Raw genomic sequence first — 17,201 nt, forward strand, 5'->3', positions numbered from 1 at the left:
CAATCCAGACTATTACAAACATCGGCACTCACAGGTAGGAATTTGTCTGCATGTAATGACTTGCAAGGTAATAACTACATACATGTCCCCATGGGCTTTTCTAGGGAGAAGGGGACCCGTGTGCAGACTACGTGTGTGGGCCCCCTCCTCTCCCATCCCATAGCCAGCAGCGGCGGCGCTGTTAGTGCTCTGAGTGAGCAATAGAGACTCTGGCACAGTGCCAGAGTCTACAACACATGCTTAGGTCTTGTGTCAGAGTCTATAGTGGTTTCTCAGAGATCTAACAGCGCTGCCGGCTATGGGACTCGGGAGAGGAGGGGGCCCACACAGACACCGATGGACGCCAGAAATGTAAGTATAGGAGAAATGGGTGCAGTGTATGCGGTGTGAGCCCCCTCTGGACCCAGGGGCCAGTGTGCTCCGCACACACTGCACCCATTATAGATACGCCACTGATTTAACTGCTCAGCTTAAACAATCTGACATGCAGGGTAGGTCAAAACTGGACGATTTGGAGAATAGTTCCTGTTAAAACAACTTTAGGGTAGTGGGTTTAACAAGGGCCAGCTTTATATTATTTCCTAAAACAAACCCAACCTGAACTACTTGTAATTCAATATGTCTGTTCGGATCTTGTGATTGAGCAAGCCCACAGAACGGGACAAATACGTGATTCTCCTTCTTCTAGACTTTGAGTCGTTCTGTTCAAGTTCCTGAACTATATACTGTACATAAGGAACCCATCTGGTCCACCTCTAGATGGCAAAAAGACCTCATGTGGAATGATACCAAACTTCCTATCTTTCAGGACGATTCTCCTGAATTAATGAGAGCTCGTAAGGCATTTACCCTGGTATGCTCACAGCTGGCTCAGGGAGGGGGGAATTTGCCCTCCTTTACCCGGCTCATCTGAGAATCTTCAATGATTCATCTTTCAAGGATTTTACTTTAGCTACTGACACAGCAGCATTTCTGCAGGAGCAAAGCCATCCTATGTCCGAAGATGACACCTGAATATGGCCCCTGTCCTCTTTTTCTCGGCACATGGGACACTGTACATTGTCCAACTATCCTCCTGTCAACTGCAAGTTAAGGCAGATTAGGCTGGGAGCCCCGCCTTCTAAGAATTTATAGACTTTTTTCTTAGATATGTGAATTGTGAAGTTGTTCTTATTAGAACTGTTATTGGAGCATATGTAATGCTTCTTCTCTGCTACTTTCTTTTTCCTTCCCTCCCCTTCTTTCCCATTCTGTCTCTTATTGTTTTGTTTGCCTGGAGATATGAGTCAGATGTCTATGATATGTGTTTTGTGATATTTGGCTTCAGTTAAAGTGGGCTCTTGGAATGTGGAGGTATTTACTCCCCAATTAAACGGAAAAAGCTACTCCTCTTTTTAAACAAGTTGCATCTAGATTTAGTGCTATTGCAAGAAACCCATTTGTTGCATCCAGAAATAGAGAAGTTGTCCACCCTCGGATGGATGGTTCTTGCGGCTGCCCCATATACTTCTAAGGCTAGGGGGTTTGTCCTTTTGGCAAGAAAACAACTTACAATAGAAATACTACATACTGACATTGACACTGACGGCAGATATCTCCTAGTAGACCTTAACCTTTTTACTTCTCAATATACTGTCTGTAATATCTATGCCCCTAATTCCCACTCCACTCCGTTTTTCCGAATGATTTTAACTAAACTAACCCCATTTGTGTCCAACCGTCTAATCTTGAGGGGTGACTTTAATCTTGTTTCCTTCCCATTTATGGATTCTAATTCTACTACAGAAGAACACCTCCCAGGGTTGGTGTCCCTTTTATTACTCAACAATTAATATTGACAGATGCATGGAGAGCATTACACCCCGTTGAAAGGAATTCACATGTCTATCTGCCGCTCATGGTTCACTTTCACGGATTGACTACATACAGTACTCTTATCAGACTCTTTATTTTCTAATATAATAGGTGCTCACATTGAATCAATGTTTCTCTCAGACCACTCTCTTATTTGGGTATCCTTTTCCTCTTCTTTAGGTGTAGGTTCTTCTAAACTTTGGTGCTTTCCCTCTTATTTTGCTTTCTCTTTAGGTTTTCACAGCAAACTTGATTCATTCTGGGAGGAGTTCAGACTTGATAATATGTCAATATTGGAATCAGACCCTATCCTCTTTCGGCAAACTTCTAAGGCTGTGATAAGGGGTCGTATAATTCAATATTTCTCTCAGTCAAGGAAAGAACGTGCTTCCACGTATAAGATGCTACAATCCCAACTGACTAATGCATATCAAGCCTATAAGACAACCCCAACTCCCGATACTAAATCTGTTTTTGTTTTGGCAAAACAAAAATGTTATGGCCTTCTATCTACTTTAGGTGATAGACACACATACAAAGATCATAGGTTCTGTAAATTTGGTAACAAAACCGGTTGCTTTCTTTCCAATTTACTGAAATCCTCTAACCCCCATCCCTCATACACTCTATCCAGCACCCCAATGGCACATACTTCTACCGGTAAAGATTTAGCTTTTTTATTATAGGATTTTTATAGAGAAATATATACTTAACCACCCAGAGATACCTCAGGTGAAACTTCCTTTTGGGAGTCTATTAATTCCCCTTCAATACCGGTTGAGGCACGGCCATCCCTATGCACCCCGTTCACATCCCAAGAAATTGAAGCTGCTATAAAACATCTCAAACCAATGAAATTTCCTGGTCTAGATGGATTATTGCGGGAGTATTATAAAATGATGTTGCTGAGAATCTTAGAACCCCTAGTTTTAGTTTTTAACTCCCTACTTACCACCTATTCTATGCCCAAATATTTCACTGATGCTATCATTCGATTGCTTCCTAAACCTGGCAGAAATCCACACTTACCTAGATCGTATAGGCCTGTATATCTCTCCTTAACATGGACTATAAATTGTTTATGAAGCTTTTGGCAGATAGGATATAATATTTACTCCCTGGGGTTGTTCATTCGGACCAGACGGGCTTCATAATAGGCAGGCATTCCTCGGCTAATATCCATAAGGTTATCGCAGCTTCCCATTAGTTACAACCCACTTCAGATTCCACCGCTTCCTATTTATTATCGCTTGACACTGAAAAAGCGTTTGATCTGGTTTCATGGGACCATTTATTTAATACCTTTGATAAATTTGTTTTCCCTGACCAACTAATCACTCTTTTATGTATATTATATGCTAATTCACATTCTAGAATTATTTGTAATGGCTACCTGTCGGCTCCTATACCTTTGTCCAGGGTCACCAGACAATGTTGCCCTCTGTCCCCACTCCTATTCGCATTGGTAATTGAACCCCTAGTGATAGCTCTCCGAACATTACCAGAATTCCAAGGTATACATATTGCCCAACATTCCCTCAAGGTTGTGTTGTTTGCAGATGATATGTTGTTTTTTGTTTCAGACCCCATCACCTCCATCCCAACCATTCTTTAATAAATCAATTCATTTAGCCTATTTTTGGGGTATAAGATCAAATATGACAAGTCTGAGCTCCTCCTTGTGACCTCTTCAGCAACCACTCTACTGTCTTCTTCTTCCTCCTCCTCTGTTCTGTTTATGTTTAAGCACAATACATCTAAGCTGAAATATTTGGGAATCTATATTCCACCTTCACATTAAAATGTCTCTTAATTTCACTCCCATAATATGCAAAATTGCTACACAATTAGAATCCTGGTCATCTCTACACTTATCATTACTGGGGAGGGTTGCTGTGTTGAAAAGTATTATCTTCCCTAAAGTTTCCTACCTTATCTAAATGCTACCGTATGCTTTGAAAAAAAAAGATCTAAACTACTGTGACAAATTATTTACTAAATTCTTATGGTCCGGTAAGAGACCTCGTATAGCTTTAGCTAAACTCAGATTACGTAAATGTATGGGTGGTCTGGCTATGCCGGATATACACGCTTTTACTAAAACGGTGGCATTCAGGTATGTGTTTGATTGGTTGTTCTCACGCTCTACCTACTCTAATTACCCTCTAGAACAGGGGTTCTCAAACTCGGTCCTCGGGACCCCACACAGTGCATGTTTTGCAGGTAACCCAGCAAGTGCACAGGTGTATTACTTACTCACAGACACCTTTTAAAAGGTCCACTGGTGGAGCTAATTATTTCACTTGTGATTCTGTGAGAAGACCTGCAAAACATGCACTGTGTGGGGTCCTGTTGACCGAGTTTGAGAACCTGTGCTCTAGAACAAACACTCTGCTCTCCATATGGTCTACGTGCTCTATTACATACTCCCAAATCTGTCCTCCCCTTCTCAGCTCGTACAAACTCTCTATTCTGGGATTCATATTTGGCATGGTGGTCTGTGAACAAATCGCTCAAGAGAAACCTGGCTCACTCCAAATGTATCACTTTTTGTGGCAATCCATGTTTTCCAGTGGCTCTAGATAACGTGAAGTTCTTTCATTGGCAGGAAAAAAGGCATTGCATCAATTTAGGATGTATTTGACCCTGGCGGCGTCTTATTGTCCTTCTCCGAACTGTCTGACAAATTCCAGATCCCATGTGCAGATTTTTTTTATGTATTTGCAACTGCGACATTATGTACAATTACTTCCTCCCCCACATGACTCAAACCTGGACATCGATCCTCTAACACACATTGTTGCTCTGGTAACACTTTCACCATACAGAACTTTCTATCTTTATTGGGATATATTAACTAGGTTCGAAACAAAACTATGGTCCCAGACTGTCCACAGTTGGGAAACGGATTACCTCACTCCACTATCGTATAAGGAATTGACAAACAGTTTTACTGATATTCTTAAAGTGCTACATTCGACACAGCTTCAGGAGACACACGTGAAATTCACACACAGAGCGTATATTGCGCCTGGTCAGAGAAAACATATGGTCCCTTCTGAATCTGGTAAATGCCTAAAATTTTGGACTTCAAATGCTTTATTCTTACACTGTTTCTGGATTTGCCCTAAAATAAAGAAATTTTGATTTAAGGTTTTATGGTTCATTAATTCAACGTTCCATCTCAGACTGAAACTAGACTGCAAAGCAATGCTTAGTCTACACTTTATAGATTATGGCATACCGTCCCACAAAAGACACGTTATCCCCTTACTGTATGTTATTCTGACACTGGGGAAAAAAATTATTCTTAATAATTGGATTACTAACTCTCCTCCTAGACTTGATACTCTACGATCTCGCCTTATTCACACCCTATACTTAGATCGTCAGTCCACCATACCAAATGTAGAATGTAATGCTATACACTTCTATAGAAAATGGGGCCCCTTTATAGAGTTGTTAGAATCCTCCCAAAGGCAACATGTGCTATCTCTATTTGATTCAACAAAATGGTCCTTGCTCCGATGAATTGCCAATGGGCCTTGAAGGTGGAGGGTTACGCAGTTTTTTTCTCCACGCATATTTCATCGGTCACGTAACACAATTTATCCTATTTCTATTTCAATAATTTTGTAATGTATTTAATGACTCGGACTCCTTGACCCTATGTCCTTCTTTTCCTCCCCTCTCTGGTTTTGCCTCTTTCTTTTTCTTTCCTTTCATTCTTTCTCTCTCTCCTTCTTTTGATGTTATTTGTCTGTGTATCATTTGTGCATGTATTTATATTAATGATGTGCACCGGACATTTTTCGGGTTTTGTGTTTTGGTTTTGGATTCGGTTCCGCGGCCGTGTTTTGGATTCGGACGCGTTTTGGCAAAACCTCACCGAAAATTTTTCGTCGGATTCGGGTGTGTTTTGGATTCGGGTGTTTTTTACAAAAAACCCTAAAATACAGCTTAAATCATAGAATTTGGGGGTCATTTTGATCTCATAGTATTATTAACCTCAATAACCATAATTTCCACTCATTTCCAGTCTATTCTGAACACCTCACAATATTATTTTTAGTCCTAAAATTTACACCGAGGTCGCTGGATGGCTAAGCTAAGCTAAGCGACACAAGTGGCCGACACAAACACCTGGCCCACCTAGGAGTGGCACTGCAGTGTCACGCAGGATGGCACTTCAAAAAAATAGTCCCCAAACAGCACATGATGCAAAGAAAAAAAGAGGCGCACCAAGGTCGCTGTGTGACTAAGCTAAGCGACACAAGTGGCCGACACAAACACCTGGCCCATCTAGGAGTGGCACTGCAGTGTCAGGCAGGATGGCACTTCAAAAAAATTGTCCCCAAACAGCACATGATGCAAAGAAAAAAAGAGGCGCACCAAAGTCGCTGTGTGACTAAGCTAAGCGACACAAGTGGCCGACACAAACACCCGGCCCATCTAGGAGTGGCACTGCAGTGTCAGGCAGGATGGCACTTCAAAAAAATTGTCCCCAAACAGCACATGATGCAAAGAAAAATGAAAGAAAAAAGAGGTGCAAGATGGAATTGTCCTTGGGCCCTCCCACCCACCCTTATGTTGTATAAACAGGACATGCACACTTTAACGAACCCATCATTTCAGCGACAGGGTCTGCCACACGACTGTGACTGAAATGACTGGTTGGTTTGGGCCCCCACCAAAAAAGAAGCAATCAATCTCTCCTTGCACAAACTGGCTCTACAGAGGCAAGATGTCCACCTCATCATCATCCTCCGATTCCTCAACCCTTTCACTGTGTACATCCCCCTCCTCACAGATTATTAATTCGTCCCCACTGGAATCCACCATCTCAGGTCCCTGTGTACTTTGTGGAGGCAATTGCTGCTGGTGAATGTCTCCACGGAGGAATTGATTATAATTCATTTTGATGAACATCATCTTCTCCACATTTTCTGGAAGTAACCTCGTACGCCGATTGCTGACAAGGTGAGCGGCTGCACTAAACACTCTTTCGGAGTACACACTGGAGGGAGGGCAACTTAGGTAGAATAAAGCCAGTTTGTGCAAGGGCCTCCAAATTGCCTCTTTCTCTGACGTCCTAGTGGATGCTGGGGACTCCGTAAGGACCATGGGGAATAGCGGCTCCGCAGGAGACTGGGCACAGCTAAGAAAGATTTAGGACTACCTGGTGTGCACTGGCTCCTCCCACTATGACCCTCCTCCAGACTTCAGTTAGAATCCTGTGCCCGGCTGAGCTGGATGCACACTAGGGGCTCTCCTGAGCTCCTAGAGAGAAAGTATATTTTATGTTTTTTATTTTACAGTGAGATCTGCTGGCAACAGACTCACTGCAGCGAGGGACTAAGGGGAGAAGAAGCGAACCTACCTAACTGGTGGTAGCTTGGGCTTCTTAGGCTACTGGACACCATTAGCTCCAGAGGGATCGACCGCATGGAACCGGCCATTGGTGTTCGGTCCCGGAGCCGCGCCGCCGGCCCCCTTACAGAGCCAGAAGCAAGAAGAATCCGGAAAATCGGCGGCAGAAGACATCAGTCTTCACCAAGGTAGCGCACAGCACTGCAGCTGTGCGCCATTGCTCCTCATACACACTTCACACTCCGGTCACTGAGGGTGCAGGGCGCTGGGGGGGGGCGCCCTGAGAAGCAATAAATACACCTTGGCTGGCAAATATATCACAATATATAGCCCCAGAGGCTATATATGTGATAAATACCCCTGCCAGAATCCATAAAAAAGCGGGAGAAAAGTCCGCGAAAAAGGGGCGGGGCTATCTCCCTCAGCACACTGGCGCCATTTTCTCTTCACAATGCAGCTGGAAGACAGCTCCCCAGGCTCTCCCCTGTAGTTTTCAGGCTCAAAGGGTTAAAAAGAGAGGGGGGGCACTAAATTTAGGCGCAATATTGTTTATACAAGCAGCTATTGGGGGAAAAATCACTCAGTTATAGTGTTAATCCCTGCATTATATAGCGCTCTGGTGTGTGCTGGCATACTCTTTCTCTGTCTCCCCAAAGGACTTTGTGGGGTCCTGTCCTCAGTCAGAGCATTCCCTGTGTGTGTGCTGTGTGTCGGTACGGCTGTGTCGACATGTGGGATGAGGAAGGTTACGTGGAGGTGGAGCAGAGGCCGATAAATGGGATGTCGTCCCCTGTGGGGCCGACACCAGAGTGGATGGATAGGTGGAAGGTATTAAACGACAATGTCAACTCCTTACAAGGCTGGATGACGTAAAACAGCTGTGGGACAGCCGGCTTCTCAGCCCGCGCCTGCCCAGGCGTCTCAAAGGCCATCAGGGGCTCAAAAAAGCGCCCGTTACCTCAGATGGCAGACACAGATGTCGACACGGAGTCTGACTCCAGTGTCGACAAGGTTGAGACATATACACAATCCACTAGGAACATCCGTTACATGGTCTCGGCAATAAAAAATGTGTTACGCATTTCTGACATGAACCCAAGTACCACATAAAAGGGGTTTTATTTTTGGGGAGAAAAAGCAGCCAGTGTTTTGTTCCCCCACCAGATGAATGAATGAATGAAGTGTGTAAAGTAGCGTGGGTTCCCCCAATAAGAAACTGGTAATTTCTAAAACGTTACTGATGGCGTACCCTTTCCCGCCAGAGGATAGGTCACGTTGGGAGATATCCCTTAGGGTGGATAAGGCGCTCACACGTTTGTCAAAAAAAGGTGGCACTGCCGTCTTAGGACACGGCCACCTTGAAGGAGCCTGCTGATAAAAAGCAGGAGACTATCCTGAAGTCTGTATATACACACTCAGGTTATATACTGAGACCTGCAATCGCCTCAGCATAAATAGTGCTGCTGCAGCGTGGTCTGATACCCTGTCAGATAATATTAATACTCTAAGACAGGAAAAATAGTTTGCTAACATAGAGCATATTAAAGACGTTGTCTTATATATAAAGGATGCACAGAGGGATATTGGCCGGCTGGCATCCAGAATTAATGCAATGTCCATTCTGCCAGGAGGGTATTAGAAACCCGGCAGTGGACAGGTGATGCTGCCTATAAAAGGCACATGGAGATTCTGCCTTATAAGGGTGAGGAATTGTTTGGGGATGGTCTCTGGGACCTCGTATCCACAGCAACAGCTGGGGAACAAAATAAAAAAATAAATTTTTTTTTTTACCTCAGGTTTCCTCACAGCCTAAGAAAGCACCGTATTTTCAGGTACAGTCCTTTCGGCTTCAGAAAAGCAAGCGGGTCTAAGGCGCTTCCTTTCTGCACAGAGACAAGGGAAGAAGGAAAAAGCTGCACCAGCAGCCAGTTCCCAGGATCAAAAATCTTCCCCCGCTTCCTCTGAGTCCACCGCTTGACGTTGGGGCTCCACAGGTGGAGACAGGTGCGGTAGGGGCGCGTCTTGGGAACTTCAGGGACCAGTGGGTTTGCCCACAGGTGGATCCCTAGGTTCTGCAAATAGTATCACAGGGATACAGGCTGGGGTTCGAGGCGACTCCCCCTCGCCGTTACCTCACCTCAGCCTTGCCTGCTGCCCTCGGAGAAAGGTAGTACTGGCGGCAATTCACAAGCTGCACTTCCAGCAGGTGAAATCTAGGTACCCCTCCTTTAACAAGGCCGGGGTTACTATTCCAAAATGTTGTGGTACCGAAACCTGACGGTTCGGTGAGACCCATTCTAAAATTGAAAGCCTTGAACACTTATATACGAAGATTCAAGTTCGAAATGGAATCACTCAGGGCGATTATTGCAAGCCTGGATGGTATCACTGGACATCAAGGATGCTTACCTGCATGTCCCTATTTACCCTCTTCACCAGGAGTACCTCAAAATTGTGGTACAGGATTGTCATTACCAATTCCAGACGTTGCCGTTGGTCTGTCCCCGGCACCGAGGTATTTACCAAGGTAATGGCCGAAATAATTATCCCGTACTTGGACGATCTCCTTATAAAGGCGAGGTCCAGGGAGCAGTTGTTCGGCGGAGTAGCACTATCTCGGGAAGTGCTACAACAGCACGGCTGAATTCTGAATATTCCAAAGCCGCAGCTGGTTCCTACGACGCGTCTACTGTTCCTGAGTATGGTTCTGGACACAGAACAGGATAAAAAGGGGTTCTCCCGGAGGAGAAGTCCAAGGAGTTGTCGTCTCTAGACAGAGACCTCCTAATACGTATACAGGTGTCGGTGCATCAATGCACGCGAGCCCTGGGAAGGATGGTAGCTTCTTACGAAGAAATTCCATTCGCCAGGTCCCATTCAAGGATTTTCCAGTGGGATCTGTTGGACATGTGGTCCGGGTCGCATCTTCAGATGCATCGGCGGATAACCCTGTCTCCAAGGGCCAGGGTGTCGTTGTTGTGGTGGCTGCAGAGTGCTCATCTTCTAGGGGGCCGCAGATTCGGCATACAGGACTGGGTCCTGGTGACCACGGATGCCAGCCTTCGAGGCTGGGGGGCAGTCACACAGGGAAGAAACTTCCAAGGCTATGGAAAAGTCAGGAGACTTCCCTACACATAAATATTCTGGAACTAAGGGCCATTTACAATGCCCTAAGTCAGGCTAGACCCCTGCTTCAACACCGGCCGGTGCTGATCCAGTCAGACAACATCACGGCGGTCGCTCATGTACACGACAGGGCGGCACAAGAAGCAGGATGGCGATGGCAGAAGCCACAAGGATTCTCCGATGGGCGGAAAATCATGTGTTAGCACTGTCAGCAGTGTTCATTCCCGGAGTGGACAACTGAGAAGCAGACTTTCTCAGAAGACACGACCTCCACCCGGGAGAGTGGGGACTTCATCCAGAAGTCTTCCAAATGATTGTACACCGTTGGGAAAGGCCACAGGTGGACATGATGGCGTCCCGCCTCAACTAAAAGTTACAAAGATATTGCGCCAGGTCAAGGACCCTCAGGCGATAGCTGTGGACGCTCTGGTAACACCGTGGGTGTACCAGTCGGTTTATGTGTTCCCTTCTCTGCCTCTCTTACCCAGGGTAATGAGAATAATAAGAAGGAGAGGAGTAAGAACTATACTCATTGTTCCGGTTTGGCCAAGAAGAGCTTGGTAACCAGAACTCCAAGAAATGATCTCAGAGGACCTATGGCCTCTGCCGCTCAGACAGGACCTGCTGCAGCAGGGGGCCTGTCTGTTTCAAGACGTACCGCGGCTGCGTTGACGGCATGGCGGTTGAACGCCGGATCCTGAAGGAAAAGGGAATTCCGGAGGAAGTTATCCCTACGCTATTTAAAGCTAGGAAAGAAGTGAACGCTAACCATTATCACCGCATATGGCGGAAATATGTTGCGTACTGTGAGGCCAGGAAGGCCCCAAAGGAGAAATTTCAGCTAGGTCGATTTCTGCACTACCTACAGTCAGAGGTGACTATGGGCCTACAATTGGGTTCCATTAAGGTCCAGATTTCGGCTCTATCGATTTTCTTCCAAAATGGAACTGGCTTCACTGCCTGAAGTTCAGACATTTGTCAAGGGAGTGCTGCATATTCAGCCTCTTTTTGTGCCTCCAGTGGCACCGTGGGACCTCAACGTGGTGTTGGGTTTCCTAAAGTCACATTGGTTTGAGCAACTCAAAACCGTGGATTTAAAATATCTCACGTGGAAAGTGGTCATGCTTTTGGCCTTGGCTTCGGCAAGGCGGGTGGCAAAATTGGCGGCTTTGTCATGCAAAAGTCCCTATTGGATTTTCCATATGGATAGGGCAGAATTGAGGACTAGTCCCCAGTTTCTTCCTAAGGTGGTATCAGCTTTTCACTTGAACCAACCTATCGTGGTGCCTGCGGCTACTAGGGACTTGGAGGACTCCAAGTTACTGGACGTAGTCAGGGCCTTGAAAATTTATGTTTCCAGGACGGCTGGAGTCAGGAAGACTGACTCGCTGTTTATCCTGTATGCACCAAACAAGATGGGTGCTCCTGCTTCAAAGCAGACTATTGCTCGCTGGATTTGTAGCACAATTCAGCTTGCACATTCTGTGGCTGGCCTGCCGCAGCCTAAATCTGTAAAAGCCCATTCCACGAGGAAAGTGGGCTCTTCTTGGGCGGCTGCCCGAGGGGTCTCGGCTTTACAACTTTGCCGAGCTGCTACTTGGTCAGGGGCAAACACGTTTGCAAAATTCTACAAATTTGATACCCTGGCTGAGGAGGACCTTGAGTTCTCTCATTCGGTGCTGCAGAGTCATCCGCACTCTCCCGCCCGTTTGGGAGCTTTGGTATAATCCCCATGGTCCTTACGGAGTCCCCAGCATCCACTAGGACGTCAGAGAAAATAAGATTTTACTCACTGGTAAATCTATTTCTCGTAGTCCGTAGTGGATGCTGGGCGCCCGTCCCAAGTGCGGACTGTCTGCAATACTTGTATATAGTTATTGTTAACTACAAGGGTTATTGTTGAGCCATCTTTTGAGAGGCTCTGTTGTGTTCATACTGTTAACTGGGTATATTATCACGAGTTATACGGTGTGATTGGTGTGGCTGGTATGAGTCTTACCCGGGATTCAAAATCCTTCCTTATTGTGTCAGCTCTTCCGGGCACAGTATCCTTACTGAAGTCTGGAGGAGGGTCATAGTGGGAGGAGCCAGTGCACACCAGGTAGTCCTAAATCTTTCTTAGCTGTGCCCAGTCTCCTGCGGAGCCGCTATTCCCCATGGTCCTTACGGAGTCCCCAGCATCCACTACGGACTACGAGAAATAGATTTACCGGTGAGTAAAATCTTATTTTTTCCTGCCAGTATACGTACAGACTGTCTGACGTGCCTACTTTGATGCGGTCACTCATATAATCCTCCACCATTCTTTCAATAGTGAGAGAATCATATGAAGTGACAGTAGACGACATGTCAGTAATCGTTGGCAGGTCCTTCAGTCCGGACCAGATGTCAGCACTCGCTCCAGACTGCCCTGCATCACCGCCAGCGGGTGGGCTCGGAATTCTTAGCCTTTTCCTCGCACCCCCAGTTGCGGGAGAATGTGAAGGAGGAGATGTTGACGGGTCACGTTCCGCTTGACTTGACAATTTTCTCACCAGCAGGTCTTTGAACCTCTGCAGACTTGTGTCTGCCGGAAAGAGAGATACAACGTAGGTTTTAAATCTAGGATCGAGCACGGTGGCCAAAATGTAGTGCTCTGATTTCAACAGATTGACCACCCGTGAATCCTGGTTAAGCGAATTAAGGGCTCCATCCACAAGTCCCACATGCCTAGCGGAATCGCTCTGTTTTAGCTCCTCCTTCAATGTCTCCAGCTTCTTCTGCAAAAGCCTGATGAGGGGAATGACCTGACTCAGGCTGGCAGTGTCTGAACTGACTTCACGTGTGGCAAGTTCAAAGGGTTGCAGAACCTTGCACAACGTTGAAATCATTCTCCACTGCGCTTGAGTCAGGTGCATTCCCCCGCCTTTGCCTATATCGTGGCCAGATGTATAGGCTTGAATGGCCTTTTGCTGCTCCTCCATCCTTTGAAGCATATAGAGGGTTGAATTCCACCTCGTTACCACCTCTTGCTTCAGATGATGGCAGGGCAGGTTCAGGACTGTTTGGTGGTGCTCCAGTCTTCTGTACGCGGTGGCTGAATGCCGAAAGTGGCCCGCAATTCTTCGGGCCACCGACAGCATCTCTTGCACGCCCCTGTCGTTTTTTAAATAATTCTGCACCACCAAATTCAATGTATGTGCAAAACATGGGACGTGCTGGAATTTGCCCAGATGTAATGCACGCAAAATATTGCTGGCGTTGTCCGATGTCACAAATGCCCAGGAGAGTCCAATTGGGGTAAGCCATTCTGCGATGATCTTCCTCAGTTTCCGTAAAAGGTTGTCAGCTGTGTGCCTCTTCTGGAAAGCGGTGATACAAAGCGTAGCCTGCCTAGGAACGAGTTGGCGTTTGCGAGATGCTGCTACTGGTGCCGCCGCTGCTGTTCTTGCTGCGGGAGGCAATACATCTACCCAGTGGGCTGTCACAGTCATATAGTCCTGAGTCTGCCCTGCTCCACTTGTCCACATGTCCGTGGTTAAGTGGACATTGGGTACAACTGCATTTTTTAGGACACTGGTGAGTCTTTTTCTGAGGTTTGTGTACATTTTCGGTATCGCCTGCCTAGAGAAATGGAACCTAGATGGTATTTGGTACCGGGGACACAGTACCTCAATCAAGTCTCTAGTTGCCTCTGAATTAACGGTGGATACCGGAACCACGTTTCTCACCGCCCAGGCTGCCAAGGCCTGAGTTATCTGCTTTGCAGCAGGATGACTGCTGTGATATTTCATCTTCCTCGCAAAGGACTGTTGGACAGTCAATTGCTTACTGGAAGTAGTACAAGTGGTCTTCCGACTTCCCCTCTGGGATGACGATCGACTCCCAGCAGCTACAACAGCAGCGCCAGCAGCAGTAGGCGATACACTCAAGGATGCATCGGAGGAATCCCAGGCAGGAGAGGACTCGTCAGACTTGCCAGTGACATGGCCTGCAGGACTATTGGCTTTCCTGGGTAAGGAGGAAATTGACACTGAGGGAGTTGGTGGTGTGGTTTGCAGGAGCTTGGTTACAAGAGGAAGGGATTTAGTGGTCAGTGGACTGCTTCCGCTGTCACCCAAAGTTTTTGAACTTGTCACTGACATATGATGAATGCGCTGCAGGTGACGTATAAGGGAGGATGTTCCGAGGTGGTTAACGTCCTTACCCCTACTTATTACAGCTTGACAAAGGCAACACACGGCTTGACACCTGTTGTCCGCATTTGTGTTGAAATAATTCCACACCGAAGAGCTGATTTTTTTTGTATTTTGACCAGGCATGTCAATGGCCATATTCGTCCCACGGACAACAGGTGTCTCCCTGGGTGCCTGACTTAAACAAAACACCTCACCATCAGAATCCTCCTTGTCAATTTCCTCCCCAGCGCCAGCAACACCCATATCCTCATCCTGGTGTACTTCAACAGTGACATCTTCAATTTGACTATCAGGAACTGGACTGCGGGTGCTCCTTCCAGCACTTGCAGGGGGCGTGCAAATGGTGGAAGGCGCAAGCTCTTCCCGTCCAGTGTTGGGAAGGTCAGGCATCGCAACCGACACAATTGGACTCTCCTTGGGTATTTGTGATTTAGAAGAACGCACAGTTCTTTGCTGTTCTTTTGCCAGCTTAAGTCTTTTCATTTTTCTAGCGAGAGGATGAGTGCTTCCATCCTCATGTGAAGCTGAACCACTAGCCATGAACATAGGCCAGGGCCTCAGCCGTTCCTTGCCACTCCGTGTCGTAAATGGCATATTGGCAAGTTTACGCTTCTCCTCAGACGCTTTTAATTTTGATTTTTGGGTAATTTTACTGAACTTTTGTTTTTTGGATTTTACATGCTCTCTACTATGACATTGGGCATCGGCCTTGGCAGACGATGTTGATGGCATTTCATCGTCTCGGCCATGACTAGTGGCACCAGCTTCAGCACGAGGTGGAAGTGGATCTTGATCTTTCCCTATTTTAACCTCCACATTTTTGTTCTCCATTTTTTAATGTGTGGAATTATATGCCAGTAACTATCAATAGCAATTGCCTACTACTATATATACTGCGCACAACTGAAATGCACCACAGGTATGGATGGATAGTATACTTGACGACACAGAGGTAGGTACAGCAGTGGCCTTCCGTACCGTACTGCTATATATACTGGTGGTCACTGTCAGCAAACTGCAAAACTAAAATGCACCACAGGTATAGAATGTAGATGGATAGTATACTTAATGACGACACAGAGGTAGGTACAGCAGTGGCCTTCCGTACCGTACTGCTATATATAGTATACTGGTGGTCACTGTGTCAGCAAACTGCAAAACTAAAATGCACCACAGGTATAGAATGTAGATGGATAGTATACTTAATGACGACACAGAGGTAGGTACAGCAGTGGCCTTCCGTACCGTACTGCTATATATAGTATACTGGTGGTCACTGTGTCAGCAAACTGCAAAACTAAAATGCACCACAGGTATAGAATGTAGATGGATAGTATACTTAATGACGACACAGAGGTAGGTACAGCAGTGGCCTTCCGTGCCGTACTGCTATATATAGTATACTGGTGGTCACTGTGTCAGCAAACTGCAAAACTAAAATGCACCACAGGTATAGAATGTAGATGGATAGTATACTTAATGACGACACAGTGGTAGGTACAGCAGTGGCCTTCCGTACCGTACTGCTATATATAGTATACTGGTGGTCACTGTGTCAGCAAACTGCAAAACTAAAATGCACCACAGGTATAGAATGTAGATGGATAGTATACTTAATGACGACACAGAGGTAGGTACAGCAGTGGCCTTCCGTACCGTACTGCTATATATAGTATACTGGTGGTCACTGTGTCAGCAAACTGCAAAACTAAAATGCACCACAGGTATAGAATGTAGATGGATAGTATACTTAATGACGACACAGAGGTAGGTACAGCAGTGGCCTTCCGTACTGTACTGCTATATATAGTATACTGGTGGTCACTGTGTCAGCAAACTGCAAAACTAAAATGCACCACAGGTTTAGAATGTAGATGGATAGTATACTTAATGACGACACAGAGGTAGGTACAGCAGTGGCCTTCCGTACCGTACTGCTATATATACTGGTGGTCACTGTGTCAGCAAACTGCACAACTGAAATGCACCACAGGTATAGAATCTAGATGGATAGTATACTTAATGACGACACAGAGGTGGGTACAGCAGTGGCCTTCTGTACCGTAATGCTATATATTATATACTGGTGGTCACTGGTCAGCAAAACTCTGCACTGTACTCCTCCTATATAATATTATACTGGTGGCCCCCAGTCCCCACAATAAAGCAGCACACTGAGCACAGATATGGAGTGTTTTTCAGGCAGACAACGTATACTGGTGGTCACTGTCAGCAAAACTCTGCACTGTACTCCTGCTATATAATACAGCTGCTCCCCAGTCCCCACAATTAAGCAGTGTGAGCACAGATATATGCAGCACACTGAGCACAGATATGGAGCGTTTTTTTCAGGCAGAGAACGGATAACTGGTAGTCACTGATCAGCAAAAGTCTGCACTGTACTCCTCCTATAGTATACAGCTGCTCCCCAGCCCTCCCCACAATTAAGCAATAGTGCACAATCAAGTTCAACAATAACGGAGAGGACGCCAGCCACGTCCTCACCCTAACATTTCCAATGCACGAGTGAAAATGGCGGCGACGCGCGGCTGCTTATATAGAATCCGAATTTCGCGAGAATCCGACAGCGGGAGGATGACGTTCGGGCGCGCTCGGGTTAAACGAGCCATACAGGAGAATCCGAGTATGGCTCGGACCCGTGTAAAAAGGGTG

General features: G+C 46.2%; 1 protein-coding gene across 2 annotated transcripts in view; it reads left to right on the forward strand.

Moving 5' to 3' along the window:
* Nucleotides 1–17,201, forward strand: part of LOC134957652 (tenascin-N-like) — a 618,734-nt gene that overhangs the window by 13,966 nt on the left and 587,567 nt on the right. The gene's annotated exons all lie outside the window — the stretch shown is intronic.

The sequence above is a fragment of the Pseudophryne corroboree genome, chromosome 9 (assembly GCF_028390025.1).
Source record: "Pseudophryne corroboree isolate aPseCor3 chromosome 9, aPseCor3.hap2, whole genome shotgun sequence".
Classification (NCBI taxonomy): domain Eukaryota; kingdom Metazoa; phylum Chordata; class Amphibia; order Anura; family Myobatrachidae; genus Pseudophryne; species Pseudophryne corroboree.